The 14,417-nt window shown below is 40.5% G+C and overlaps 1 protein-coding gene across 1 annotated transcript in view; it reads left to right on the top strand.

Moving 5' to 3' along the window:
- Positions 1–8,850: 8,850 nt before the first annotated feature.
- Positions 8,851–14,417, top strand: part of LOC124862347 (BAI1-associated protein 3-like) — a 60,642-nt gene continuing 55,075 nt past the window's right edge. Inside the window, exon 1 of the mRNA XM_047356207.1 lies at positions 8,851–9,048. The gene's annotated coding sequence lies outside the window, so the exon portion shown is untranslated. The remainder of the gene's footprint in view (positions 9,049–14,417) is intronic.

The raw sequence follows: 14,417 nt of genomic DNA, 5'->3' as shown, positions 1-14,417 counted from the left end.
AATAATTTACTCTCAAATTTTCACATCCACATCATCCTCCAGGACCTTTCTGTTAGTTGATACCAAGATTAGCAGTTTAGGCATTGTACTAGTTGAGAAATGTCGTATGGAAGTATGAGTGTCCATTTAGACCCTAGTTAAATACTTCTTTGGAACAGTGGTCCCCCTAAATTCCTACAGAAACCAAAGGCCTCCTCATTCTATCTTTAAGAGTGAGAAAAGGGTCTGAACGTTACAGGGCTGTTCCATCCCACAAGATGGACTTCCTTGTCCTATCTCTGAGGGCGAAGGAGCTCATTTCAGCCATTATTATCCAATATCTCAATCTTTTGGTCATGATGTTTATGTTTTTTAGATAGTTGTCAGATGTACAAACCACCTTAGCTGACTCCTTTTCGCGTGAAGGAGCAGTGCCTCTGCTCTAAGTTCTAAGATGCTTGACTCCCTCAACTTAAGGCTGAGACCAATCTCTGTCCTGTTTGGACAATTGACAGTTGATCATTGTCATATAAGTACAGGAATGGTTGCTTTCTTAATCCACATGCCTAACAGTATATGTACGTATAAATAAACCTGCAGTTTTTCTGTTGTAATTAGTAAAAATGTTTGCAAGGAAACAGATTTTAAAATTTTTATAATGTTTTTTTTATAACAGGAAACAAAGAGAGAAAAACAAGTTTAAAGAAAATCTTACTGGGAGCAGTAAGATATGCAGGTGGCATTAATGGCAATGAGGCAACAATTACAAGACAATGGTTTGAAAACACTGGGTTTAACCATTGTGGTTCCAATTATTTTGTGCTCTGTGACACACAATAAAACTTTAAAAAAAACAACAAAAAAAACAAATATATATATATATATATATATATATATATATATATATATATATATATATATATATTATTTTGACCCTTTAAATGCCAGTTTTAGAATAACCAATTTTTATATGTGTATATGTTTTTCAAAAAAAAAAAAAACAGTAACATAAATAGTAGATGTTTCTCACCATTCTTTTGCAAACTGGAAGGAGGTATTATCTGAGTCTGGGAGTGTAAAACCTTGCAGCAAAGTTGCTTCAATTTTGCTGGTGAAGACATAAGAGAACACACAAGCAAACAATAAAAAAAATAGTGATAGTGAATGCTTCACCAGTTCCTTTGTCTCCCAGAGGAGGGAGCCCCCGACCACATTTCAACAATTGACCAATTTTGACCCTCCATTAAATGATGCAGATGGACACTTTCTTATAATTTTGTAGAATGAGATTTTCACAAACAAAATTATGTCTTCTTAAATGGAAACATCTTAGTACAATACAAATTATTTTCATCATTTAGTTATGTTTTTATGTGTGGGCTGCACGGTGGTGCAGTTGGTAGCACTGTTGCCTTGCAGCAATAAGGTCCTGGGTTCAATTCCTGACCAGGGGTCTTTCTGCATGGAATTTGCATATTCTCCCAGTGCATGCATGGGTTCTCACTGGGTACTCTGGCTTCCTCCCACAGTCCAAAGACATGCCTGTTAGGTTAATTGGTCACTCTAAATTGCCCTTAGGTGTATGAATGAGTGTGTTTGTGTGTTGCCCTGTGATGGACTGGCAACTTGTCCAGGGTGTACCCTGCCTTTTGCCCATAGACTGCTGGAGATAGGCACCAGCTCCCCCGCAACCCACTATGGAAAATAAGCGGTAGAAAATGACTGACTGACTAGTTATGTTTTTATGCTTCCATTTTAATATCATAGTCAGTAATGCCAAAAACGTTCAGTGACCTTTTACTTAAAACCAGACTTAGACCAGACCTGTTCATTAAACTTTGGTAAATACAGCAAGAGTCTTCACAGAAAGTCTCACTTTTGCTGCTGAGAATAGACTAAAAGTATTTTCTAGACCAACAAAATTAAATATGTTCAACCCAAAATGTTTGGATTATACACAGCTATATTTTATTTCTGTCTGAGAGCCTTTTTCAGATCAATAATAATTTGTTGTTTTTTACTTTGCTTCATTAAATAATTACATGTTTCATTTGTTGCTGAGGAGGATAAAAGAAAATAATCCACAATATAATTATTTTGTGTTTTTACATTTTTTTTTTAATGGCCTGTGAGTGCTTTAACTTGGTGATTCTGGCCTGCAGCGCAGAAAGCTATGACAACTCTGGTTTAAGTTCTCAAATAACAAAGGTGATGTGTGTATGCTTGAATTTGCCAGTTTTGCAAAGATCTAAAGACAGCTGATTTTTTTTTTTTTTCTTTTCCCTGGTAATTATATTTATAATCACATAATAAATCACCTAAGCATCCTTTACCCATTGTTACAGATATTGCAATTTGTGTTTCTTGTTTCTTTACTTCTTCTTAGCAGCAGAGGTAAAATCCTCACAACTTCCTTAGTGTTAATTCTGAACTCTACCCGATGTGTTTTGTGAAATTAAGTGAGAACAGTCAGAAGTTGGGCTTTATAATTCAGTTTTAAAATTACAGGAATCAAATTACCAACATACCATGAGGAATGCATACGATTTAATTTCTAATGTTAGTTTGGTTTGACACTGACTGATGTGATCGGTATTACTCTTGAGAGGCTAACGTCAATATAGTCAATATAGAGGGACTCTAAATAGGGTAATTGAAATAACTGTAACAAATCTTTTGGTCTGACACTTCTAAATATTAGGTAATTTTGTTAAGATAGGAAGAAGCACCAAATTAAGAATGACTTGTATATTCAAAATTAAATTAACAAATGAAAAATAGATGTAATAAAACAAATCTAAATTAAGGAATCACCCTTAAAATAATGTAGATCCAGTATAGCTTATAATCTAAATGTCCTGGTATTTTCAGTTCCCCCATGCCCCCCAAGGACCCTGTTCTGTGGTGCAGGAATTAAAAAGCCGCTTTTGCTTTTAACCTGGTTATGACCAAATCCCAAATCCTTCACTTGCTATTTGCTGTCAACACTAGTAGTAAAAACCAGCTGGGGAAGTTCTGTAATGATGTGTCCATGGAAACAAGGAACATGGTCACATGTGTCTTATCACTCAGCAAAGGAAAAGCTTCATGCTTTGTCTCGCCTGAGATTTTACAATGATGCCAAGGCATTTCAAAGTCAAACACAAGTCTACCTTTGTGTTTTTCCTCCCTAATGTGCTTGACGAAACCTTTGATTTAACTTTCTGAGTTCATTTTTTAGAAGCTTTCTCAGATTGTTTGCTTTACACCGCTGTTCGTCTCTATATGCACTTCAGAGGTGAGCAAAACTGTATTTAATGACCCTTAAAGTCATAAACAGTCTAAAGATTAGGGCCATCTTTAAACAGAAAATCAAAAGAGTGAATGAGTAATTTTGAATGCTGAACCAGCTTTCATTTCCTTTGCAACCAATAATATCTTAACAGAATTTAAAAAATGGCTTTAGGGTGTCTTGAGTAATCTGATATTTGAAGAGTGTATTTACAAAAGCAGTCTATGATTTCCAAAGACCAGATCAGTCATTACTTAATGCTCCCTGTTCACCCGCTTCAAATGTTATCATGCCCTGTATCTTATAAACAAATTTCACAATGGGAAAATATTTTATATAATTTACAAACAAAGCTATCTTGACGTAGAAGGTTTCAGACAAACTAGGCTTTAGTAGGAGTTTTTACTTTGTGGATAAAGATAAATTACTCATTTCTACACTACGAGTTGATGCCCACCGGCACCCCCTGAGGGAAATCTTTTTTAAAGAGAGCCTCTAACCTACAGCAATATGCTTGTGTGCCTATTTAAAGCACTTATGCGCATTTCCTTCTGTTAATGAAAACGAAAGAGTGAGATAATGCCTGCTGTTATGCAGATCTAACCTGATTTTAAATATAGTTCCAGCACGTACCAACAGGTGTCTGTCATGATCTGAGATAATGTTTTGACCCACATGCAGGGAAACCACTCAAGACAAGAAACTGTTTTGAAGAGTTTACTGAAGAGACGATCGGCATGTTGTTTTCTGTAAGGAGGGTTGTGTGTTAGTTCCAAAGAGTTATGATCTTTGTTTCTGCAAAACATGGATAACAGGAAAACGTTACAATGCTCAAAACGTAGCAGAGCAGAGCACCTCTCAGATTTGAGGTGCCAATTGAGTGCCAAGAAGATGCCCAACTGATTTACATTCACAAGTGCAGCATTACGGCTTTCGCTACAATACTTTTGGGATGGTTTGAAATGCAATAGACATCGAGACGGAACTGAAAGAGAAAAAAAAAGAAAAAGCGGGCATAAGGAGCCATAGACCTGCCCCCCAGGACCTGAGGCTGCCGGCTACAGCAGAGCAGATCCAAGACTCAAGGGCACACCAGCCCCCAGCAAAGGCTGGACAGAGCCAGGTGGTCCAGGCACCGCCAAGCAGCCACCGAGAATAAGCCACTCCTAAGAACCCAGCCACCGACACCAAGAACCACCAACACTCCAGCGGGCAGAGACACCAGCCACCGGTAGGGACCGTAACGGAGGGGAGGTTTGCTCCACATTTGAAGGGGGCCTTAGATGATCCAGGAGAGGGGGCATCCCAAGACCCAACCTGACAGAAAAACAGGCACACACAGTCACAATTACATGTTCCCACCGTCACGCGTAAACAAAGAAACACTCACACACACACACACAGCAAACGTTAAGACAATCAAGAATAGATGCTGTTCACTCACTCACACTCCCCAGACACACTCTATACTCCCAGATCCAGGTACTGATACCCCAGAGGGTCAACCAGCCCCGGGACCCAGGAGGTGGTCACCTTCATTCCAGAGAGGAGACTGACAAACCACCCAAGCCACCAGTCCAGAGTAGGGCCAGGCACTGCCTGAACTTGAACGACCCAAGTCCAGACCCCGACCCCCAAATGACCCAGGCCCCCAACAACCCCCAACCCCATCCAGACATGTGTCCAAAAATAAAAGGGGTCCACCTGGTCCAAACAAGCAAGCCAACCAGAGGAGACTCAGGATGAACCAGTTCCATTAAAAGATGCATCCAGGTGGGGCTGCAACCCTCCGACTGAGGGTCATATCTGTCTTAATGCCATGCTGTATGTAATCGGGAGAAAAAACAATGATAAATGTGAGGGGTGTGGAGAAAAACAAAATGTGGAACATGTATTGTTGAAGCGTGAGGTGTATACAAATGAAAGAGAAAGATTGTGGAAAACAGAGGCAGGACAAGAATGGAGTTTGGAAACTGAAGGAAACAAGGAGTAAACTTATTTAGATAGAAAAGTGTTTTTCAGATATCTACATAACACAAAACTAAAAAGCAGAATTTGTTGGGTGAAGTTGTGGGTGTTTCATACAGTCGGTGGCGGTATGCACCTCAAAGCTTTTTGTGATCCACCATTATAGAAAAGAAGAAGACGACCCCAACCCTCCGCCAAGACCACGCCCCCAGAATATCTGCCAATCAAATATCTCAATCACGCTCTTCAAAACATGACAGGTGTCAATGTGCTTTAAATCTAAAATAAACAATATAAAGGACATTATCATTTTTTTAATAACAAGTTCAGTGTTAAATGTTGACTGTATTTGTTTTTTGTTTTAAACCAGCAATCACCCTACTGAGTTTTTACCTAACATTGAATTTCTGACACATTGTAGCCACTAATCTTTGTTTCCATAAGTTCACTTCTTCTGCATATTGACAGTTATTTAAAAAGACAACATGTGTGGTAATTTGCAGGTCTCACTCATACAAATTAAAAAGACTGTGTATTTGTTTATGTTACTATTTTGTATAAATTTTGAAAATATCTATGATGCATCGACTGGCATTGTTTCATTCCTTTTATTTTGTTAGGTGTTAATGAACAAAATACTGTTGAGCTAATTAAGCCAAATAAAGGAAAAACCCATACATTACGTGTTGATTGACAGCTGAACTTGATCCCCTCTGCCTCAGAGAGGATTTTTCTCGGCGACATCCCCTCAGCAACAGTCAAATGGTGCGTTCATGGACACTACGTAAACCTCTGCTTTGTAACTTACCCAGCTTGAAAAAAGTAACAAATCGACTAGGTGATTTAAAGTATAAAAATTATCTGCTCTACTGTCACAATCAAGAGGTGTTGGGATTTTGATTTTCTTTTGTGTATGTGTTTTGATCATGTGTCTGTTATGTTCTTTAGGTGTCTTCTTCAGTTCATTCTTTTGTGTTAAGCTTCCCAGTTTATTCCATTGTTATTTGTACATGTAAAGTAATTTCTTGTTTGTTTTCCTTCAGATTTTTCCCCTCAGTTTAATACTCGTACTCGTACTCATACTCATACTCGTACTCGTACTCGTACTCATACTCGTACTCGTACTCGTACTCGTATTCGCACTCGTACTTGTACTTGTCGTCTTCCGCTTATCCGGGACCGGGTCGCGGGGGCAGCAGACTCAGCAGAGACACCCAGACGTCCCTCTCCCCAGACACCTCCTCCAGCTCCTCCGGGGGAGCCCAAGGCGTTCCCAGGCCAGCCGAGAGACATAGTCCCTCCAGCGTGTCCTGGGCCGTGTCCTGGGCCTCCTCCTGGTGGGACGTGCCTGGAACACCTCCCGAGGAAGGCGTCCAGGGGACATTCAGTATAGATGCCCGAGCCACCTCAACTGGCTCCTCTCGATGTGGAGGAGCAGCGGCTCTACTCCGAGCCCCTCCTGGATGGCCAAGCTCCTCACCCTATCTCTAAGGGAGTGCCCGGCCACCCTATGGAGGAAGCTCATTTCAGCCGCTTGTATCTGGGATTTTGTTCTTTCGGTCATGACCCAAAGTTCATGGCCATAAGTGAGGGTAGGAATGTAGACCGACCGGTAAATCAAGAGTTCGCTTTTCGGCTCAGCTCTCTCTTCACTACAACGGACCGGCACAGCACCCCCATTACTGTGGCAGCCGCACCAATCCATCTGTCGATCTCCCGCTCCATTCTTCCCTTACTCGTGAACAAGACCCCGAGATACTTAAACTCCTCCACTTGAGGCAGGAACTCTCCTCCAACCTGAAGAGGACAAGCCACCCTTTTCTGGTCAAGAACCATGGCCTCTGACTTGGAGGAGCTGATCTTCATCCCAGCTGCTTCACACTCGGCTGCGAACCACCTCAGCGCATGCTGTAGGTCCTGGCTAGAGGGGGCCAGCAGGACCACGTCATCTGCAAAAAGAAGAGACAAAATCCACTGGTCCCCTAACCAGACCCCCTCCGGCCCTTGGCTGCGTCTAGAAATCCTGTCCATAAAAGTTATGAACAGGACCGGTGACAAAGGGCAGCCCTGCCGGAGTCCAACATGCACTGGGAACAGGTCCGACTTAGTGCCGGCAATGCAGACCAAACTCCTGCTCTGTTCGTACAGGGACCGGATGGCCCCTAATAAAGGGCCCCCGATTCCATACTCCTGGAGCACCCCCCACAGGGCATCATGAGGGATACAGTCGAATGCTTTCTCCAGGTCCACAAAACACATGTGAACCGGTTGGGCAAACTCCCATGAACCCTTGAGTACCCTGTAGAGGGTATAGAGGGTATACCCTCTATAGTTTAATAGTTTACCCCTATTCATGGTTTTTAGTCACCTTCCCTCAGTTCCCGAAATTGATTCTCTCCAAGCTGTTCTGCATTTTGTAGATTGTGTTCACCTGGTTTCCATGTGACTCACTACATCTTCTCAGTATACTCATTTGTTTTCATTGTTCCCCGCTGAATCCTTCAATTGTTTTACTCTGTATTGCTTTTCCATGCCTGGTACTTCATGTGTACTATGTCTGTTGCTCCATCCATGTTCCATGTCTTGATCTCCTTGTGTTTTTGTTTTCTTTTTATTTTCATTATAATCCCTTAATTTTCCATGCCACTCCCGAGATCCTGTCTATGCATTGGTCCAGCTCAAAAACCACACATTCTGACATCTTTTATGAAAATAGGCATGGGCCAGTTACCGCCATCAAGGTATACCAAAGTTTTAAAAAGCTGCACTTTCAAAACTATTAAAATCTTTAAATAGTTTTGAAATAATTTTCTCAGCCGTATGGAGCATACTGCAGCACTCCCTCTCCCCTACCTGCGGCTAGCTGAAAGAAGGCTCCCACGGTTTTGCTTTAGTTACAGGAGCAAACAATTTGGCTATTTGGAAGTATTTCTGGTTTGAAAAAACATAATCATTCACAGTGTGGTAACTAATGGAGCGCAACTGAGCACTCTTATCAAGGCAATACTGTTAATATTTTACAGTTGTTCAGATATCAGCTTTAGATCTGCTATTTCTTTATTTATTTCTTAAATGGTTACACCACCTTGTGATTTGGAGTGCTTGTACCACCCCTTAAAGAATGGTGCCCTGAGCTCTGAGCCATGTTTCTCATATCAAGAACCGTCATTGCATACGGCCTAACATTAACCAGCTAATATTGACTTGCTATACTTGTTCTATACTATAATGAATAGCAAAACTGTATAATAGTATGTATATTAAGCATTTTATTTAAAAATTACATCTACTTTTAGTGGATGTTTATTCTATATATGTTTTACTCTATATTTCAAGTCATAAAAGCAAAGATTACATTATTGTAAGTAAAATCTTGTATTTAACAAGGATTATTTGTAAATTAGTGTTATAGGGAATATCATTAGCTTTAGGATTTAAAAACAAAATCTTCCTCATCATTTCACACAATAGTCGTCTCTCACGTTTTCCAAAATTTTTTACCAAATTTTAATTCCATTCCAGAAACAAGGGCTAAATAAGATATTTCCGACAGTAGACAAGGTCCATGAAGTATCGCTCCACTTCCTATGGCCATATTTGGGTTGGCATCGGTAGAGCGGAGGGGAAGCATTTTGAGAGACTAATAAGAGCTTTTGTCTGTCGTCTATCTGAAGAAAAAGACCCAAACGTTGTTTTCTCATAAGTTGACTGCGTCACGTTCACAGCAAGGAGCGACGTCCTGCTGCACTAATCAGAGCTTTGATTGTAGGAACTCTGACACACGCAACCTTTAAAAAAAATCACACTGGAAAAACTGTCTAGAGACGCAGGTAAGAGATTCTTTTGTTATTTATGAGAAAAAAAAAATGATGTTAATAGTCAAGCTAAATTACGCACTAGTTGCTTCTTTTATTCCGTAATTGCGAAATATGGCCCTGAACTGGCACCTGTTGAACTGAATTAAGTTCAGGATAATTTCAAATGTGCCATTGTAAAAAGGATAAAGTTCTATTAATGTTTTGATCAAGTATAAGAATATGAGGGAATGTCGAGATGATAAAGATTTATTCCCCATAAATTTGACCTGTCAGACACATTGTGTTTATAAAATAATAAATGTGATGCTATTTGTAAGCAGAAGTTTCATGTCTGCTCAACAAGAATGGCTTTTGCGTGTTAACCTGATCAGCTGGTAAAAATGCTCTCAGATTCAAGTATACACAGATTTAAATGAAGAAAGTGTGTGTGTGTGGGTGTTGGGGGTGTGGTGGCGGTGGAGGGGGGGGGGGGTGGCGGGGTAAATATGCTTGCTTTTAATAAATGAAATAATTATTTATGGGAAATTTAATGTTTGGGAAATTTTGATAAGAAAAACTGTAACTGAAAAAAATCAAAACACATAAATGCAATAGAGTAAATTGTAAAGTGAAGAGTTGAAGATGTGGGTGCAGGTTGAAAACATCCTGAGTTGACCGATGCATTTGATGGCTAGTTTCAGAGGCAGTGCCATGGAGAATCCTGTGGACTCTGTCTGTATCTCTGACTCTCTCTCTCTCTTTCTCTATTACACACACACACACTCACACACAGGCACAAACACTCACAGACATCACAGCTCCAACTATCTTACCCCAGAGACAGCCCCAGCAGTTCAGTGCTTTCAATTTACCTGTGCTGCATTTATTGACAATAATTACACATCCGGCTGATTAAAAGGGCAATAAAAAGCATTACGTTTCGTTATTCATCAGCCCAATACAGAATAATAGAGATTAAACTCTGCTCTGTGCAGAGCGTAATCATTACGAATGTCTGCATTTTGCAGAAATCTTCTGTTGATCGCGTTTTGTCTTTCAGTGCAACTCTCATCTAAATTTTCTTAAGAAACGGACTGGTGCAGGTCATAGCCTCACTTCAGGCTGATCTGTATGTGTCATTAATCATTACCTCTTATTACAGAGTGAATGTGTGGTCATAATTTAAAGAAATTCTTTTTTTGAAAGCACAGCTTCCACACGTGTTGAGGCATGACAAAAAATGGTATAGTAATGCAGTTACAACTGGGTTGCTTTGTTCACACTGTAATTACAGCCTGTTGAACAGTAGTATGATTTCCGAACTAGGCACAGTGTCTCGTGGATGCAGATTGATGTTTGTCCGTAAACTATGGAGGTGGCTGTATTGCGTCTGCAGAAAAACTCAATGGCTGCTATTTTTGACTACAGAGATACTTTTGAGTGTTATCAGGGTGACAAAAAATGTATTATTGGGGTATAATAAGCAAGACTTTGTGCCATTGTACTAGTTGAAAATTTTCTCTGTGCAACTGTCAGTGATTTTTGCTGCTCGGCTGTGCAGCAGAGGCTTTTCACAAAAGCGCACAGCCGTCAATTCTTGGAATATTCTCTGGCAATCAATTCTGAGGCCAGAGTGCCTGTCATGTGTCTTAACAACGTAAGCTGCTCAGAATAGACAAGTATTGTGCTTTTTAGCTGGTTATGGATTACGTGTTAACCACAGGCAGCTGCAGCTAAAGATCCCAGTCATGTCTACCCTGTTTTCACATTTCTCCATCCCTCTATTTGGAAAGCTTATTAAGGGTTTGACACAGACCTGACACTGTGATCCATTTAGCCTATGAGTCCCTAAGGGCCTGCCACATTATAACATTAATGGTCATTGATAAAGCTTTTTGCTCTGTCTTAAAGCTCATCAGGAAACAGCAGCACTAGAGAAGAATCTCTTCAAGGTTGTGATATGGTTTGAATCTGTATCATCTCTGGGTGGTTTGCTAACAAGGTCTTGAGAAATGTTATGGTCTTCAGTTAAAGTCTTGTTACATTCAATTACATAAGCTGTCATCTTATATTGAAGTCTCATAGGGAATGTAGTAAATTATCTATATCCTGGTATTGATAATGATTTTAAACTATTAAGAGACACACAGGAACACACTTGCCTGTTTGAAACTGGCATTAATGGGTGTAGAACATGTAGCAATGATTATCTTTATTATCTCTCTGTCTTTGGGTATATGTATGAGAGCATACAATAGACTGTGAATACTTTAGGTTCTCAGGAGTGCTTGGTACCCTCATTAAAAGGGCACTATGCATCTTGTTACAAATCATTTGATCTTCTTGTCAGTTAACCAAGCAAGGTTCTCCATCATTAAACCTGTTATTTATGAAGGGTGCGTTAGGATAAACACATTTTAACATGAAGGAGAGGTTTTTTTCATCCTTCACAGAATTCCATTTACCTGTATTTACCGGCTCCTTTCCCTCTGCTGTTACCATAGAGACACTCCATCCCCATCAGCAAGTCGACTTTGGCTGCAGGGCTCATCAGCTCACTTGCAGGAGAGACTCCGGTAGGCAAGTGCCTCCCTGGCTTGACTTCGGCACCACTGTAGCGAAAGTTATTTACTTAGCTTTGACAGTGTTTCCCTGAAAGCCTGTGGCCCAACGACAGCGGCACGTCAACCCGTTTTGTCACTTTGCGTTGACGACCGAGACCGCATGAAATCCAGCTGGGAGAAATCCACCCCTGTAATTGAAATGAGCTCACCTGGGAGACAGCTGCAGCAGGGTGCTTGGTAGTTGTCACAGTCCGTGCATGTGGAAATGATAGAAGAAGCCCTGAGCAGTTATCACTAGGCCTGTGACACTATTGTTTAAAAGTTGGGAAACATTTTCGCTGCTCATTGCTCCCAGCAAACATGCCTCAGGTATTCCAGATGTGTGGCATTTAGAGATGCGATGAAAAGAGCAGAGAGCTGGTAAATAGGAGTCACTCGATGGAGTATGAAACATTGAACAGTTGTTCACCTGCAGTGACAAAATCCACATAAATATAGCTGCAGCGCAGCTTGAAGGTAAAGGTGCTTATTCTTCCATTGGAGATTTTCATGACAAGGAGCTTTGATTTGTAACATTTGTTAACATTTTAATTAGCATTTTGGAATTTCATTTTTGAAGTAAGACTTTCAAAATTGTTCATTATCTACTGCATTTTTGCTCGACTAGTTATCTTTTTATATTGACTTGGCTTCTGTCTTTTAGTTGATTTGTTTACACAATAAAGGAATAATTGTAGAGTTAACACAATAGAGCTGCCTTTCACCTTGGCTCACTCCGCCTACAGAATAAAGTTCAATGCCTTTTAAAAAGAAGCAAGCTCACCCAAAAACATGATTTGTCTGTATGGGTAAGCTCGTCTCAATGCTGACAGACAGCTTTTTTGCTTTCTTGTCAATTCTGTGCCAAAAACAATATCTATGTCATTGCATCCCTTTGTATCCTATGGGGATGCTCGTTTCATGTTCTTTGTTTTCTATGACATTTTAGTTTGGCCTGATCTCAAAATCCAACATGGATGCTCTGCCAATCTTCTGCAGGTGTTTCAAGTAGAGCAGACATTGGACAGTATGAGATTCTCACCACGGTTTAACAGTCTTTTAGCATTAACACAAAGCTTTAAAACAAAACTTTATAACAAAATCCACTAACTTAGACACTTCCGAACCTTCTTGTAGCCTGAAGATTGTAGTATTACATTGATAAGAGTGATGGGTGGTTCTTCCTTAGTTGTTTCTGTTTTCCAGGACTGGAAATATTTTTGAAACAGAAAAATCTTTCTTTTCTTTAAGAAAAAAAGATAGTAGCCTTCTTTTAGTCATCTGACGGGTGGTGCACAGCATTGGGTGAGAAGGGGCAGTGCTGCCTTAATTTAGACTCTATACAGCTGAGGAAAACAGTCTGTCCTCTCATTAAAAGGACTTAGAATCATAGAAATGGTTTGATGGGATTTTTGTGTTTTTCAAACTGTAACCTTTCAAAACCTTGGTATGCTGTGATACCAACAACAGGTCCATGTTTAGCTTACAAATTTATGTATGATTAGACAGGGGCTGCAAAGTGTAAGCACTGTGGCTTCACATCAAGAAGGTCCTGTTTTGAATCCTTATATTGGGCTTTTTGTGTGGAATTTTCATGTTTTTCCTGCATGCATTGGTTTTCTCTTGGTACTTCACACTTGTGGAATACTCCAATTGCTCCCTCTCTCCAAATACATGCGTGTTAGGTTAATTGACCACTATGAATTGCCATTATACATAACTGTATGCGAGCATGGTCTCTGCTTTCCTCTGTAATGGATTGTCGAAGTGTACCCCTTCATCCATTGACTGACCATTGACTTAGAGACAACCCCCCCCCCCCCCCCCCCCCCCCCCCCGCCACCCACCCACCCACCCAAAACCCTGCAAGGATTAAGCTTGTGCAGAAAAATCAACGGATGGATTGATGTCTATTTTGGATCCTTGTCAGATCTATCCACATGTCATATTTGCCAGAGAGCAGAAGTCCTAAGCTTGCCAGTGCAATCATAATAAAATACCAATTCAATTCAATTCAGTTTTATTTATATAGCGCCAATTCACAACACATGTTGTCTCAAGGCACTTCACAACAGTCAGGTACATAAATTCCAATTAATCCTAATCATTGAACAGTGCAGTCAGAATTAGTTATTTATTCAAATTGGATTAAAAGTTTTTCTGTCTAAGGAAACCCAGCAGATTGCATCCAGTCAGTGACTTGTGGCATTCCCTCCTCCCGGATGAGCATGTAGAGACAGTGGACAGTCACTGGCGTTGGCTTTGCAGCAATCCCTCATACTGAGCATGCATGTAGCGACAGCGAAGAGGAAAAACTCCCTTTTAACAGGAAGAAACCTCCAGCAGAACCAGGCTCAGTGTGAGCGGCCATCTGCCACGACCGACTGGGGGTTTGAGAGAACAGAGCAGAGACACAAAAAGAACACAGAAGCACTGATCCAGGAGTACTTTCTATGGGAAGGGAAAGTAAATGTTAATGGATGCAGCTCCTTTAGTCGTTTCACCTAGAAAGAAAGAACAGATAAACTCTGAGCCAGTTTTCAAGGTTAGAGTCTGAAAGAGAGCACATAGAGTTAGTTACAGTAAAAGCTCAGTCAATTGCCATGTCTAGGAGAGAGAAAGGGTTAAACACTGAAAGACAGGGCTATGTGGATCATTGGTAGAGGGTGAGCATTAAGTTGTTGCCAGCAGAATCTTGGACGATTCCCCTCTCCAGAAAGGTGTCACAGGTAGACACAGAGTCAGGCCAGGTGTAGCTTCTAGGAAAAGAAAAGAGAGAACAAGCTTAAAAGCTGAAAT

Source organism: Girardinichthys multiradiatus, chromosome X, assembly GCF_021462225.1.
Source record: "Girardinichthys multiradiatus isolate DD_20200921_A chromosome X, DD_fGirMul_XY1, whole genome shotgun sequence".
NCBI lineage: Eukaryota > Metazoa > Chordata > Actinopteri > Cyprinodontiformes > Goodeidae > Girardinichthys > Girardinichthys multiradiatus.
This window is presented reverse-complemented; position numbering and strand designations above follow the sequence as displayed.